Genomic DNA, 12,987 nt, shown 5'->3' with positions numbered 1-12,987 from the left:
TATATTCGTAATTACGAATATTAGTTTATTTTGCGCATATGCGAAAATCTATGCACATATGTGCATATTCACGAATATTGAGTCCTCCCTTATTTAATGGTATAGGGAACTATGACTGGTGCATTAACTCTATGATTTTTTGGTAATTGAAACAAACCGGCCTATTGTGGTCTATGGGAATCTCACGGCACGTCAAAAACAAAAAACTAAGCAGGACCGTTTCGGCAGCACAGTGGAATGGGAGACCACCATTGGATCGAGTCCTGGGGTGGGACGGAGTGTTACAATGTTGTGGTTAAACTTTCCTTTCCTGGAAAAGCTGCTGAGTTGCCCGTAACAACCATTAACATCAATTCATTCATTTTGCAGAGGCCTCTGCAAAATGAACGAAGCGATCTGATTGGTTGCTATGGGCAACTCAGAAACTTTTCCTGGAAAAGTTCCTGAGTTGCCCATAGCAACCAGATTGCTTCCTTCATTTTTCAGAGTCCTTTTCAAAAATGAAGGAAGCAATCTGATTGGTTGCTATGGGCAACTGCACAACTCTTCCTCTATACTGGTTTTGATGAATCTCCCCCATAGAGGGAGATTAATCAAAACCTGTCCAGAGGAATCGTTTCTGAGTTGCCCATAGCAACCAATCAGATCGCTTCTTTCATTTTTCACAAGGCCTCTGCAAAATGAAAGAAGCAATCTGATTGGTTGCTATGGGCAACTCAGCAGCTTTTCCTGGAAAAGTTTCTGAGTTGCCCATAGCAACCAGATTGCTTCCTTCATTTTTCAGAGGCCTTTTCAAAAATGAAAGAAGCAATCTGATTGGTTGCTATGGGCAACTGCACAACTCTTCCTCTACACTGCTTTTGATGAATCTCCCCCATAGAGGGAGATTTATCAAAACCTGTCCAGAGGAAAAGTTTCTGAATTGCCCATAGCAACCAATCAGATCGCTTCTTTCATTTTTCACAAGGCCTTTGCAAAATGAAAGAAGCTTTCTGATTGTTTGCTATGGGCAACTCAGCTGCTTTTCCAGGAAAGTTTAACTGTAACACTCAGTCCCACCCCGGGACTCTAACCCATGCTGGTCTCCCATCCACTGTGCTGCCGAGACAGTCCTGCTTACCTTATTGATTTATATGTGATGAGATCCCCATATACCACAATGGGCCTATTGGTTTCAATGGGCAAAAAATCACAGAGTTAATGCACCAGTCATAGTTCCCTATACCATTAAAGAAGGGAGGACTCAATATTCACGAATATGCGGAAAACCAGTGTAGAGGAAGAGTTGTGCAGTTGCCCATAGCAACCAATCAGATTGCTTCCTTCATTTTAAAAAAGGCCTCTGAAAAATGAAAGAAGCGATCTGATTGGTTGCTATGGGCAACTCAGAAACTTTTCCTCTGGACAGGTTTTGATAAATCTCCCTCTCTGATTTTCAAGGTTTGTTGACATGGCCATGTCAAGGTATGCCACCACCTGCTGGTTCAGGTCCTGCTCCATGTCTACCTGCTGCTGATGAGTTGCTTCACTATGCGGGTGAAGAAGGCTACTCATCATCTACTCTAGACTTAGGCTGTTGATAATGGAGCTGGTACTGCTCCTGCCACCCCTTCCCTCCCCTCCCCAGCAGCCATGGCAGTGGAAGGTGAGCAAAGAGGGTCCCCCAAATCAGACCTGCTAGTGGATGGACCATGTTGCCAATAGGCATCGGCCAAGTGACTACGTAGAATCTCTCTGTAGTAGGTCAGTTTGTCCTCCCTCTCAGTGGGTGTTAAAAAGGCCCCCATTCTGTGATGGTAGCGAGGGTCCAATAAGGTGGAGAGCCAGAAGTCATCCTGCTGACGAATGGTGACAATACGGGGGTCACTACACAAGCAACTGAGCATGCATCATGCCATTTGCGCAAGTGACTCGGAGGGACTTCTTGCCTCCATCTCCACTGCATACTGCCACGGTGTGTCTGGGTCCTCTGTCTCGCCTTCCTCATAACCCTCTAGCTGATCATGCTCCTCCTCTCCTGTCCGATGAATAGAAACACCGCCCATCTCATCAAACCTAAACTGTGCTCCACTCTGCCCCTCATCCTCCTCCTCCAGTTCAGCCCCCACAGGGCTGATGTAGCCGTGAGATGTAGGCGCAACGTCTCCATTGCCGTGACCAGCCATCATTTCAATCATTTGTTGTAGGCAATGTAGGAGTGGAATTAGGTCATTCATCCCGTAATCCCGGTGACATACAAATAATGCGGCTTCCTCAAAGGGCCTCCTCAAACGGCAGGTGTCACGTATGAGCTGCCACTGGTTCACATTGAAGTTACACAGTTACACATTGAAGTTACATGTCACAAATAAGACTATGTTGTGGGATACCGTTCTGACGCTGCAGCTCAAGGAGGGTGTGCTTTGCGGTGTATGAGTGGCCGAAGTGCATGCACAGTTTCCTTGCCATTGTTAGGATGTCTTGCAAATGGGGTGAAGACTTCAGGAAGTGCTTGACAACCAGATACAACACGTGTGCCCTGCAGGGCGCATATTTCATGATAAGGAGGCGGAGTCGCACACTGTCACACAACCAACTGCCTGAGAGCGAGAGTGTGGAGGAGGAAGCGGTGTGATCTGTCCAAGTTGCTGTTGTGGCTGTGCAGGAACCACATTTACCCAGTGGGCTGTAAAAGACATATATTGTCCCTGCCCGTAGTTACAGCTCCACTTGTCAGCGCTGCTGTGCACTTTTGAACACACCGACAAGCTCAAGGACTGACACACCTTCTCTTGTACAAACTTAGGCAGGGCTGGTACTGCCTTCTTCGCAAAGAAATGATGGCTTGGGACACTCCACCTCGGCTCGGCACAAGCCATCAATTCTCTGAAAGGTGCAGAGTCCACCACTTGAAATGGGAGGGACTGCAGCACCAGCAACTTGGAAAGGAGGACATTCAGCTTCTGCGCCATTGGATGAGTGGGCGCATACTATTGTCTCTATGACATGGCTTTGCCTATGGATTGTTGGCAGAATGGCTGACCACAAGTAGGAGGAGCAGAAGCATCTGGAGCAACAAAAGGAGGGTATGACACACAGCTCCCTTCGCCTGAGGTGGTGGACCTTTGGCTGGCTGAAAGAGGGAGTGGCGTGCTACTGGGTGCTGCGGCAGGCTGGACCACCACATCTGAGCCACGGTTGTCCCAGGCCACTTTATGGTGGCGCATCATACGTTGACGCAGGGCCATGGTGCCAACAATGCTACCCTGCACACGTTTCACCTTCTGCCGACATATCTTGCATATGGCTGTGTTAACTTCTTCCGGTTGCTTGATGAAAAACTGCCAGACCGCCGAGTATATGATTTTACCACTAACAGTGCACAATACTCGACTGCTACCACCGCCGTTTCCGGGAACCCCTGTTCCACTACCTCCCGAGAAGGTAGGCTGCCGTGAAGAAGGTGGCTGCCCCGGGCACGTTTGGCTCCTGAGTTTTCACTTCTGCCACTATGCTGACTGCCAACCATGTTACCACCTTGCTGGCTCATCTGCTGCCTCAGGGCAACCTGCAACCCTCTTCTGTTGCTGCTGATGAAGCTCCCTCTGCACTCGGCTCCAAAGTGCGATCGAGTTCTGTCTGCACGTCAATGATGTCCTCCACAGGTTCCTCAACAGTGTATGATTCAGGACCCTGAATGCTGGAAACACCACCTCCCACGTCACCCTAATCATCAATAATTGCCCGCCTAGCATAGGAAGCGGCAGATGTCTCCTCCACTTCTTGGCTGGGCAGTAGCAGCTGACTGTCGTCTAATACATCTTCCTCACTGAATAGTGGAGCTGAACCCACTGCGTAAGATAATTATTTACGGGTGGGAACAGCATAACACAGAGGCAAGGGAAGAACAGGGACTGCTCCCAGGCCATACCAACTGAGGGTTGTGTCTGAGGAACCCACCGACTGTTGATTGGGGGGTATCAGATGCTACTTGTGATGAAGTGGATGACCGCGTCAAGCAATCGACGACGACAGATGGATTGTCGGTAGAGACACGACCTGTAGCTGATACCGGGAACTCAGGCCTCTCGCTGCGACTACTGCTGCTACTCGCCCCTAGTCTGCTGCCACCTCTGCCTGATAAATTTAGGCCTTGGCCACTCCTCTGAGCACGTCCTGGCACTTCTATGCCTGACATCCTTAGTGCATTTACAAGGGGAGTAAAATACGCTTCACTACACGCCTTTCACTGTATGTGGGCTTATTGCAGGTTAACAGGTTAAAAAAAGTACACTACTTAGATGTAGTTATGTGGTATGACAGAAAAAAAAGTCTCTACAGTACACTTGGAAAACATATTTTTGTAAAACACCAACCGGTGATTACTTTTGCCTGGACTTTCCCAGTATCTAGACTTGTTACAGATTCAAAGATACAAAATAGTAGACTGCTTTGATGTAGGTATGTGGTATGCACTTATGAGGGCAGAAAAATGTGCTACAATGAGCTTAAAAACTCTGTAAGTTTTGTAAAACACCAGCCAGAGAGTACTATTGTTTCGACTTTCACAGTTTGTAGGCCCTTGACAGATTAACAGGAACAAAATAGTACACTACTTAGATGTACGTATGCAGTATGCACTGATGAGGGCAGAAAAATGCATTACAATACGCCTAAAAACTCTGTCTTTTTGTAAAACAGCAGCCGGTCAGTAATTTTGCTTGGACGTTCATAGTATGTAGGCACTTGACAGATTAAAAGGTAAAAAATAGTACACTACTTAGTTGTAGGTATGTGGTATGCATGTATGAGGGCAAAAAAATGCTCTACAATACGCCAAACAACTCAGTATTTTTGTAAAACACCAGCCGATGAGTACTGTTGCTTGGACTTTCACAGTATGTAGGCCCTTGACAGATTAACAGGAACAAAATAGTACACTACTTAGATGTACGTATGCAGTATGCACTGATGAGGGCAGAAAAATGCATTACAATACGCCTAAAAACTCTGTCTTTTTGTAAAACACCAGCCAGTGAGTAATTTTGCTTGGACTTTCACAGTATGTAGGCCCTTGACAGATTAACAGGTACAAAATGGTACACTAATTAGATGTACGTATGCGGTATGCACATATGAGGACAAAAAAATGCGCAACAATACGCCTAAAAAACTCTGTATTTTTGTAAAACACCATGACTTTTTCCATGACTTCTCCAGTATCTAGACTTGTTAAAGATTCAAAATAGTAGACTGCTTTGATGTAGGTATGTGGTATGCACGTATGAGGGCAGACAAATGCACTACAGTCCGCTGAAAAAACATATTTTTGCACAGCAGCAGGACTCAACAGTGCAGCACCACAAAAAAAAAAAACTAAAAAAAAACCTGGGATTAACCCCTTCCCGACCTATGACATACCTGTACGTCATGAGTGGGAAGGTGTTCCCGACCCATGACATACAGGTACATCATGAACATTTTTGCCGCTACTCGCGGCATCCCGCAGCGCTATCACTGATAGCCAGCCATCTTACCATGCGACCGCGACCACGGGGGGTTTCATCTCCCACCCCCCCCCCCCCCCCCAGCGATCGCTGCTGTCAGCTAGTCAAATCAGAATACTTAGCAGCGCGGTGTGTGAGTCCCGATCACGGGGATCGGGACACACACCGCTCTGCTAAGTGTCCCTGACCCGTCCCCCGGCGTCACTTACCCGGCCATGTGGTGTCCCGAGCGGTCCCGGCGCGAGCGGCGTCCTCCAGGCGGTCCCGGCGGTGGTGCGTCCCAGCGGTGAGTTTCCGGCAGCAGGGCGGCATCTTTATTGGCAGCAGTGAGATCGCCGTAAAGCGATCTCACTGCTGCCTCTGGGAGTTTCAAAACTGCAACTCCCAGCATGCCCAGACAGCCTTTGGCTTTCTGGGCATGCTGGGAGTTGCAGTTTTGCAACATCTGGAGGTCCACAGTTTGGAGACCACTGTATAATGGTCTCCAATCTGTGCTCTTCCAGATGTTGCAAAACTACAAATCTCAGCATGCTCAGTCTGTCCAGGCATGCTGGGAGTTGTATTTCTGTAACATCTGGAAGAGCACAGATTGGAGACCATTATACAGTGGTCTCCAAACTGTGAACCTCCAGATGTTGCAAAACTACAACTCCCAGCATGCCCAGACTGCCCAAGCATGCTGGAAGTTGTAGTTCGGCAACATCTGATCCTTCAGATATTGCCGAACTACAACTTCCAGCATGCCTGGGCAGTCTGGGCATGCTGGGAGTTGTAGTTTTGCAACAACTGGAGGCACACTAGTTGGGAAACATTGTCTGTTTCCTACCTCAGTGCCTCCAGCTGTTGCAATTGTTGCAAAACTATAACTCCCAGCATGCACTGACAGACCATGCATGCTGGGAGTTGTAGTTTTGCAAAAGCTGTAGGCACACTGGTTTGGAAACACTAAGTTTGGTTGCAAAACACTTGAAAGTTTATTACTTAACTTAGTGTTTCCAAACCAGTGTGCCTCCAGCTGTTGCAAAACTACAACTCCCAGCATGCACGGACAGCCAAAGGGCATGCTCGGAGTTTGCAACAGCTGGATGTTTGCCCCCTCCCCCCAATGTGAATGTACAGGGTACACTCACATGGGCGGAGGTTTACAGTGAGTGCTGCAAGTTTGAGATGGCGCAAATTTTGCGCTGCAGCTCAAACTTCCAGCGGCAAACTTGCTGTGAAACTCTGCCCATGTGACTGTACCCTAAAAACACTACACTACACTAACACTAACCTAAAATAAAAAGTAAAAAACACTACATACACACATACCCCTACACAGCCCCCCTCCCCCAAAAAAATGAAAAACGTCTGGTACGCTACTGTTTCCAAAACGGAGCCTCCAGCTGTTGCAAAATAACAACTCCCAGTATTGCCGGACAGCCATTGACTCTCCAGGCATGCTGGGAGTTTTGCAACAGCTGGAGGCACCCTGTTTGGGAATCACTGGCGTAGAATACCCCTATGTCCACCCCTATGCAAATCCCTAATTTAGGCCTCAAATGCGCATGGCGCTCTCTCACTTTGGAGCCCTGTCGTATTTCAGGGCAACAGTTTTGAGACACATATGGGGTATCGCCGTACTCAGGAGAAATTTCCTTACAAATTTTGGGGGTCTTTTTCTTCTTTAACCCCTTATGAAAAGGTGAAGTTGGGGTCTACACCCGCATGTTAGTGTAAAAAAATAATTTTTTTACACTGACATGCTGGTGTTGCCCTACGAAGACCCACAAAATTTGTAATGCAATTTCTCCCGAGTACGGAGATACCCCATAAGTGGGCGCAAAATGCTCTGGGGGCGCACAACAAGGCCCAGAAGGGAGAGTGCACCATGTACATTTGAGGTGATTTGCACAGGGGTGGCTGATTGTTACAGCAGTTCTGACAAACGCAAAACAATAAATATCCATATGTGACCCCATTTTGGAAACTACACCCCTCATGGAATTTAATAAGGGGCATTCACTGGTGTATGACAGATTTTTGGAACAGTGGTCTGCGAAAATTAAAAATAAAATTTTTCATTTGCACAGTTCACTGTTTCAAACATCTGTCAAACGCCAGTGGGGTGTAAATGCTCACTGCACCCCTTATTAAATTCCATGAGATGTGTAGTTTCCAAAATGGGGTCACATGTGGGGGGGTCCACTATTCTGGCACCATAGGGGCTTCCTAAATGGGACATGCCCCCCAAAAACCCTTTCAGAAAAACTCTCACCAAAATCCCATTGTCGCTCCTTCCCTTCTGAGCCCTCTACTGCGCCCGCCGAACACTTGACATACACATATGAGGTATTTCCTTACTCGAGAGAAATTGGGTTACAAATTTTAGGGTGATTTATCTCCTTTTACCCCTTGTAAAAATTCAAAAATTGGGTCTACAAGAACATGCGAGTGTAAAAAAATGAAGATTTTGAATTTTCTCCTTCACTTTGCTGCTATTCCTGTGAGACACCAAAAGGGTTAAAACACTTACTGAATGTCATTTAGAATACTTTGGGGGGGTGCAGTTTTTATAATGGGGTCATTTATAGGGTATTTCTAATATGAAGACCCTTAAAATCCACTTCCAACCTGAACTGGGCCCTGAAAAAGTACGATTTTGAAAATCTTGAGAAAAATTGGAAAATTGCTGCGGAACTTTGAAGCCCTCTGGTGTCTTCCAAAAGTAAAAACTTGTTAATTTTTTTGTGCAAACACAAAGTAGACATATTATATATGTGAATCAATATGTAATTTATTTGGAATATCCATTTTCCTTTCAAGCAGAGACTTTCAAAGTTAGAGAAATGCTAAATTTTCAAAATTTTCATGAAATTTTTTGATTTTTTACCAAGTAAGGATGCAAATATCAGTACAATTATACCAATAACATAAAGTAGGATATGTCACGAAAAAACAATCTCGGAATCAGAATGATAAGTAAAAGCATTCCAGAGTTATTAATGTTTAAAGTGACAGTGGTCAGATTTTCAAAAAATGCCCAGGTCCTAAAGGTGAAAATGGGCTGGGTCATGAAGGGGTTAAACCCTAAATTGTACTCTGTCACAGATTGTTAAGAATGGTGTGAACTGGTTTTTATACCGTCTACAGATTAGTATAAGCAGCAGATGATTTCTTGTGGAAAAAATGCACAAAATTGCGCTGAAAAATCCTTCCTGCCTCCTGTGATAACTGATAAGGTTCATGAAGTTCAGGCAGCTTGTTGATATGTATGATGCAACAAAAAGCTATCTGCCCCTCTCTGATGAAATGCTGAATAATGTGAATGGGAGGTTTATGGCGTAAAAATCCTTCTCAGTCAGAACAAGCAAAGCACTGCACTTCTCTCTGTCCACAATGCTGATGTAAATAGCAGTTGGCAGTGGAATGCTGTGGTATAAGCAATTCAGCGTGTCTGTGTAAAACACACACACGCGCAATCCGTCCTATCTCTGCAGTGTATATGGCATGAAATGAGCTGCCGATTATATAGGGCTGTGACATCACAGGGGTCAATGAATGCTGATAGGCTGCATCTTGCATGTGATTCAGGGTCATCCCACCTACCGCCCTTCCTGCCTTCCCATAATCCCCTGCTCCATGTAGTGACATGTGGATCCACCATTTTAGGTCTCCTTTAGCCTGCAATGCTGTAAAATGCTGTTTAATGAAGTGATTTGCACGATAGAATCAGGTCGATATTCGCATTCGTTGCGAATTGAATATTTCATGAAATTCGTATCTAATTTGGGTTCATCAGCTTCGATTCGCTCATCTCTAAACAAAATCATACAGTGATTGGAGAACTCCACCTCAACCACGGACACTGCGGAAAAGAATATGTCGACTTCAACACGGCTGCAAATCTAGCCGTATCTGACTTTATGCAGTCAATAGATGCCAGCGTCAATGGGGCGAGTGCCGCCATACAAGGTGATTAAGTTAGACGGCTCTAACCCCCTCATTTCTTCCTTTTCTTTACCCCCTCATCCCCAGATGAGGAGGCTTCTTTCCCTTTGGACCGTTTTTTAGATTCTGACTTGTCCATTTTAGAAGCCCCATCTCCGCCTGGCTCTGGTTTGGCCCTACCCCCTGAGGAAACTGCCCCATCAGGATAGGACCCAGTTCCCCCTGGTGGCTCCCCCTCTTCAGGCACCCCATCCTTGATCCCCCCTCCCCCTCCAAGCAGGGAGAGGAGATGTCTTTACGGACAGAGTACCGGTTAGACAGATCAATCAGAGGGGGGGGGCATGTAAACTTCCGCTTGTGACCTGTTCCATAGCACGGGGACTAGAGGGCACTGACCTCTTCTTTCCCCCTTTACTGCCCTTCTTTTTTGGCCTCTCTTCACTCTCCTCATCCACACTTTTATAGTGGGAGAAAGATCAGCCTTGTTGCCTTCTTCTCTACAGATTCTCATCCTTTCCTCATCCAGCACATTATCCTCCAGGGCCTCAGCAGTTTCAGGACTAACCTCTGGAGCAGGGCCAGAAGCTACCCCTGCCACATGGGAACTCTCCAGTTCCTTGCTCCTTCTCTGATTAGCCTACCGCCTCAGCTTGGCGGGACTTTTCCTCCTCACTAACCCTGTTGCACCTTCACCTGCACTTGTGCCCTCCCTCTAGCTATGGCAAGCCTGAATGGTAGCTTGGTGATCTGACGTATCAGCAAATCAGGCTGAGGATACCAGTGGATTATCTTGTGAGTATTGCTTTAACCCCTCAAGGACCTAGCCCATTTTCACCTTAAGGACCAGAGCATTTTTTGCATATCTGACCACTGTCATTTTAAGCATTAATAATTGTTTTTTCGTGACATATTCTACTTTATGTTAGTGGTACATTTTTGACGATACTTGCATCATTTCTTGATGAAAAGTTAAAAAATGTGATGATAGAATACAAAAAAGAGAAAGAGGTGCGCACCTCGTGCAGGTAAACTCAGGATGATGGACATAACAAATGGACACGGGTCTATAGGATGGACCCTTACCTTGAAGAGTTATGCTCAGAGCATAACATCTATAACAGCATGCAAATAGGTAGAAGATTGCTCCCTCCTGGTCCCTCCGGAAATACTCCTGGTAATCCAGTAACAGTAGCAAAGCACAATAGAGGTGTAGGCCTCTGGAAAATGGGACATCAAAGTAGGGGCGCAGACTTCAAACTGAAGAATGTAGTTTATTCATCCAAAGACAGGTTAAAATAAAATAAAATAAATTGAAATAAAAATAAGATAAAATATAATTGGGTATCAAGATGGTGCAACGCAGTACACAGCAGTGTTTCCAGCCCGAACCAGGCTCTTCATCAGGCAACATGGAGGCATGCACGAGATAAGAATTATAAAACAACACTAAAGATTGCTTCCGGTTCGAGGAATGGAACGGTAACACCGGAAACAGTCAGGCAATTACATAAGTTAATGCAATAGAAAAACAAATACATTTAAAATACATAGAAAAGACATGTAATTATATCAATAGTGGGCTATGATAAAGTCCCATTAAATTAAATTAAAACATACAGCAACAAAGTGAGGTGTAGATGTCTTGATATGCACGGTAGTGCAGGCGCACAACGCAGATGCCCGGGGATGATGCAGGAGAGGGCCCGTGGCAGAATGACGGCTAGCGCATGCGCAGATGCCATGACATAGGTATGTAGGAAATGTGCAGGCGGAAAATACCAGATGTAGTGGGATGAAGAAAGGGGGTTGCAGCTGTTTCGAGAGCGACAGCAATCAAAGAGAAGAGCAGAAGATATAGAGAAAAGGTTTGGATATATTACCCAATTATTTCACAGACTTCATTAAGCCTGTTAGGGGACAACGTCTGTAGTTTGTACATCCAATACATTTGAAATTTTTTCAATTTCTCAAATCTGTTGTTAATGGTGGCAGATACAAAATCAATGGGTGTAATAGAAATGGATGGTTCCAAATCAGCATGTGATAGCGTAGTATGTTTCTAGACACCTTGAAGCAGAAATTTCCTTCTAATATTCAATCTATGCTGATTAAGCCTAATATGGAGGGGTCTTGTGGTACGTCCGATTGCATTGTGGTATAGTGATTGCATTGAATCATGTAGATTATATAACTTGAACATCAGGTCAAATGGTACTGAATATTGAATGTTTCTCCCGTGGAAGATGAAGTAAATGAGGGTGTTCTGTGAGCAATCTGTGTGCAACAGAGACACCAGGATTTCTTGCATTTAAAACTCCCTTTTTCTAGGGAATTTCCAAAAGCATCTTTGGGGATGCTGTATTTGATTTGTTGTTTCCTGATCTGGCTAGGTGCCAGAATGGTTTTGAGTGATGGTGCTCTCCTATAAGTGCATAGTGGCCTCGCTGGAATTAGAGGACCCAAAAAAGGGGTCAGCTTTCAAAAATGTGCCAGTGATGGGTTAGAATACCCCTGATGTGGCTCGCATCATTATTGTAAGTAGTGATGAAATTTAATCCAAAGAAATTCTTCTTTGTTTATGTTTTTGGCAGATTAGTGAATAATTTTGTGGATTTTCCCAGACAGTCGGTTTGTGACAAAATCTTGGTACGATTAAAAGCTTTGTTAAGAATACTTTCAGGAAAATTCTTTTGACGAAACGGTCATGTAGTATTTTAGATTGTTGTTTGAAAGTATCAGAATTAGTACAGTTTTTTCTTATTCTTTTATATTGGCTATATGGTATATTGATAAGCCATTTTTTAAATGTGCGCTATGAAAATCCAAGTAACTATTTGAATCCACCTTTTTGAAAAAGGTGGATGTCAGAAATAATGTATCATTATGAGCAATATTGAGGTCCAGAAAATTTATACTGTCTTTATTATATTCCAAGGTAAATTGGATGCCCCAGGAATTATCATTAAGATATTGCAAAAAAGTGGGTATAGTGTCAGGGGGACCCTTCCAAACAAAGAACAGGTCATCAATGTATCAATAGTTAACAGCAATATTTTGCATAATGGTAGGATTATTCCAGATGTATTTGGACTCAAAGGCGCCCATGAATATATTAGCATTAACAGTATGAATGAGGCAAAAACAGCATGTTAGTGTAAATTTTTTTTTATTTTTTACACTAACAGGCAGGTGTAGACCCCAACTTTTCCTTATTATAAGGGGTAAAAGGAGAAAAAGACCCCCAAAATTTGTAACACAATTTCTCCTGAGTATGGAGATACCCCATATGTGGCCCTAAACTGTTGCATTGAAATACGACTGGGCTCCGAAGTGAGAGAGTGTCATGCGCATTATAGGACTATATTAGGGATTGCATAGGGGTGGACATAGGGGTATTCTACGCCAGTGATTCCTAAACAGGGCGCCTTCAGTTGTTGCTAAACTCCCAGCATGCCTGGACAGTCAGTGGCTGTCCGTAAATGCTGGGAGTTGTTGTTTTGCAACAGCTGGAGGCTCCGTTTTGGAAACACTGTCGTACAATACGTTTTTCATTTTTATTGGGGGGGGGGGC

The sequence above is a fragment of the Hyla sarda genome, chromosome 2 (genome assembly GCF_029499605.1).
Source record: "Hyla sarda isolate aHylSar1 chromosome 2, aHylSar1.hap1, whole genome shotgun sequence".
Lineage (NCBI taxonomy): Eukaryota > Metazoa > Chordata > Amphibia > Anura > Hylidae > Hyla > Hyla sarda.
Note: the sequence above shows the minus strand (reverse complement) of the source record.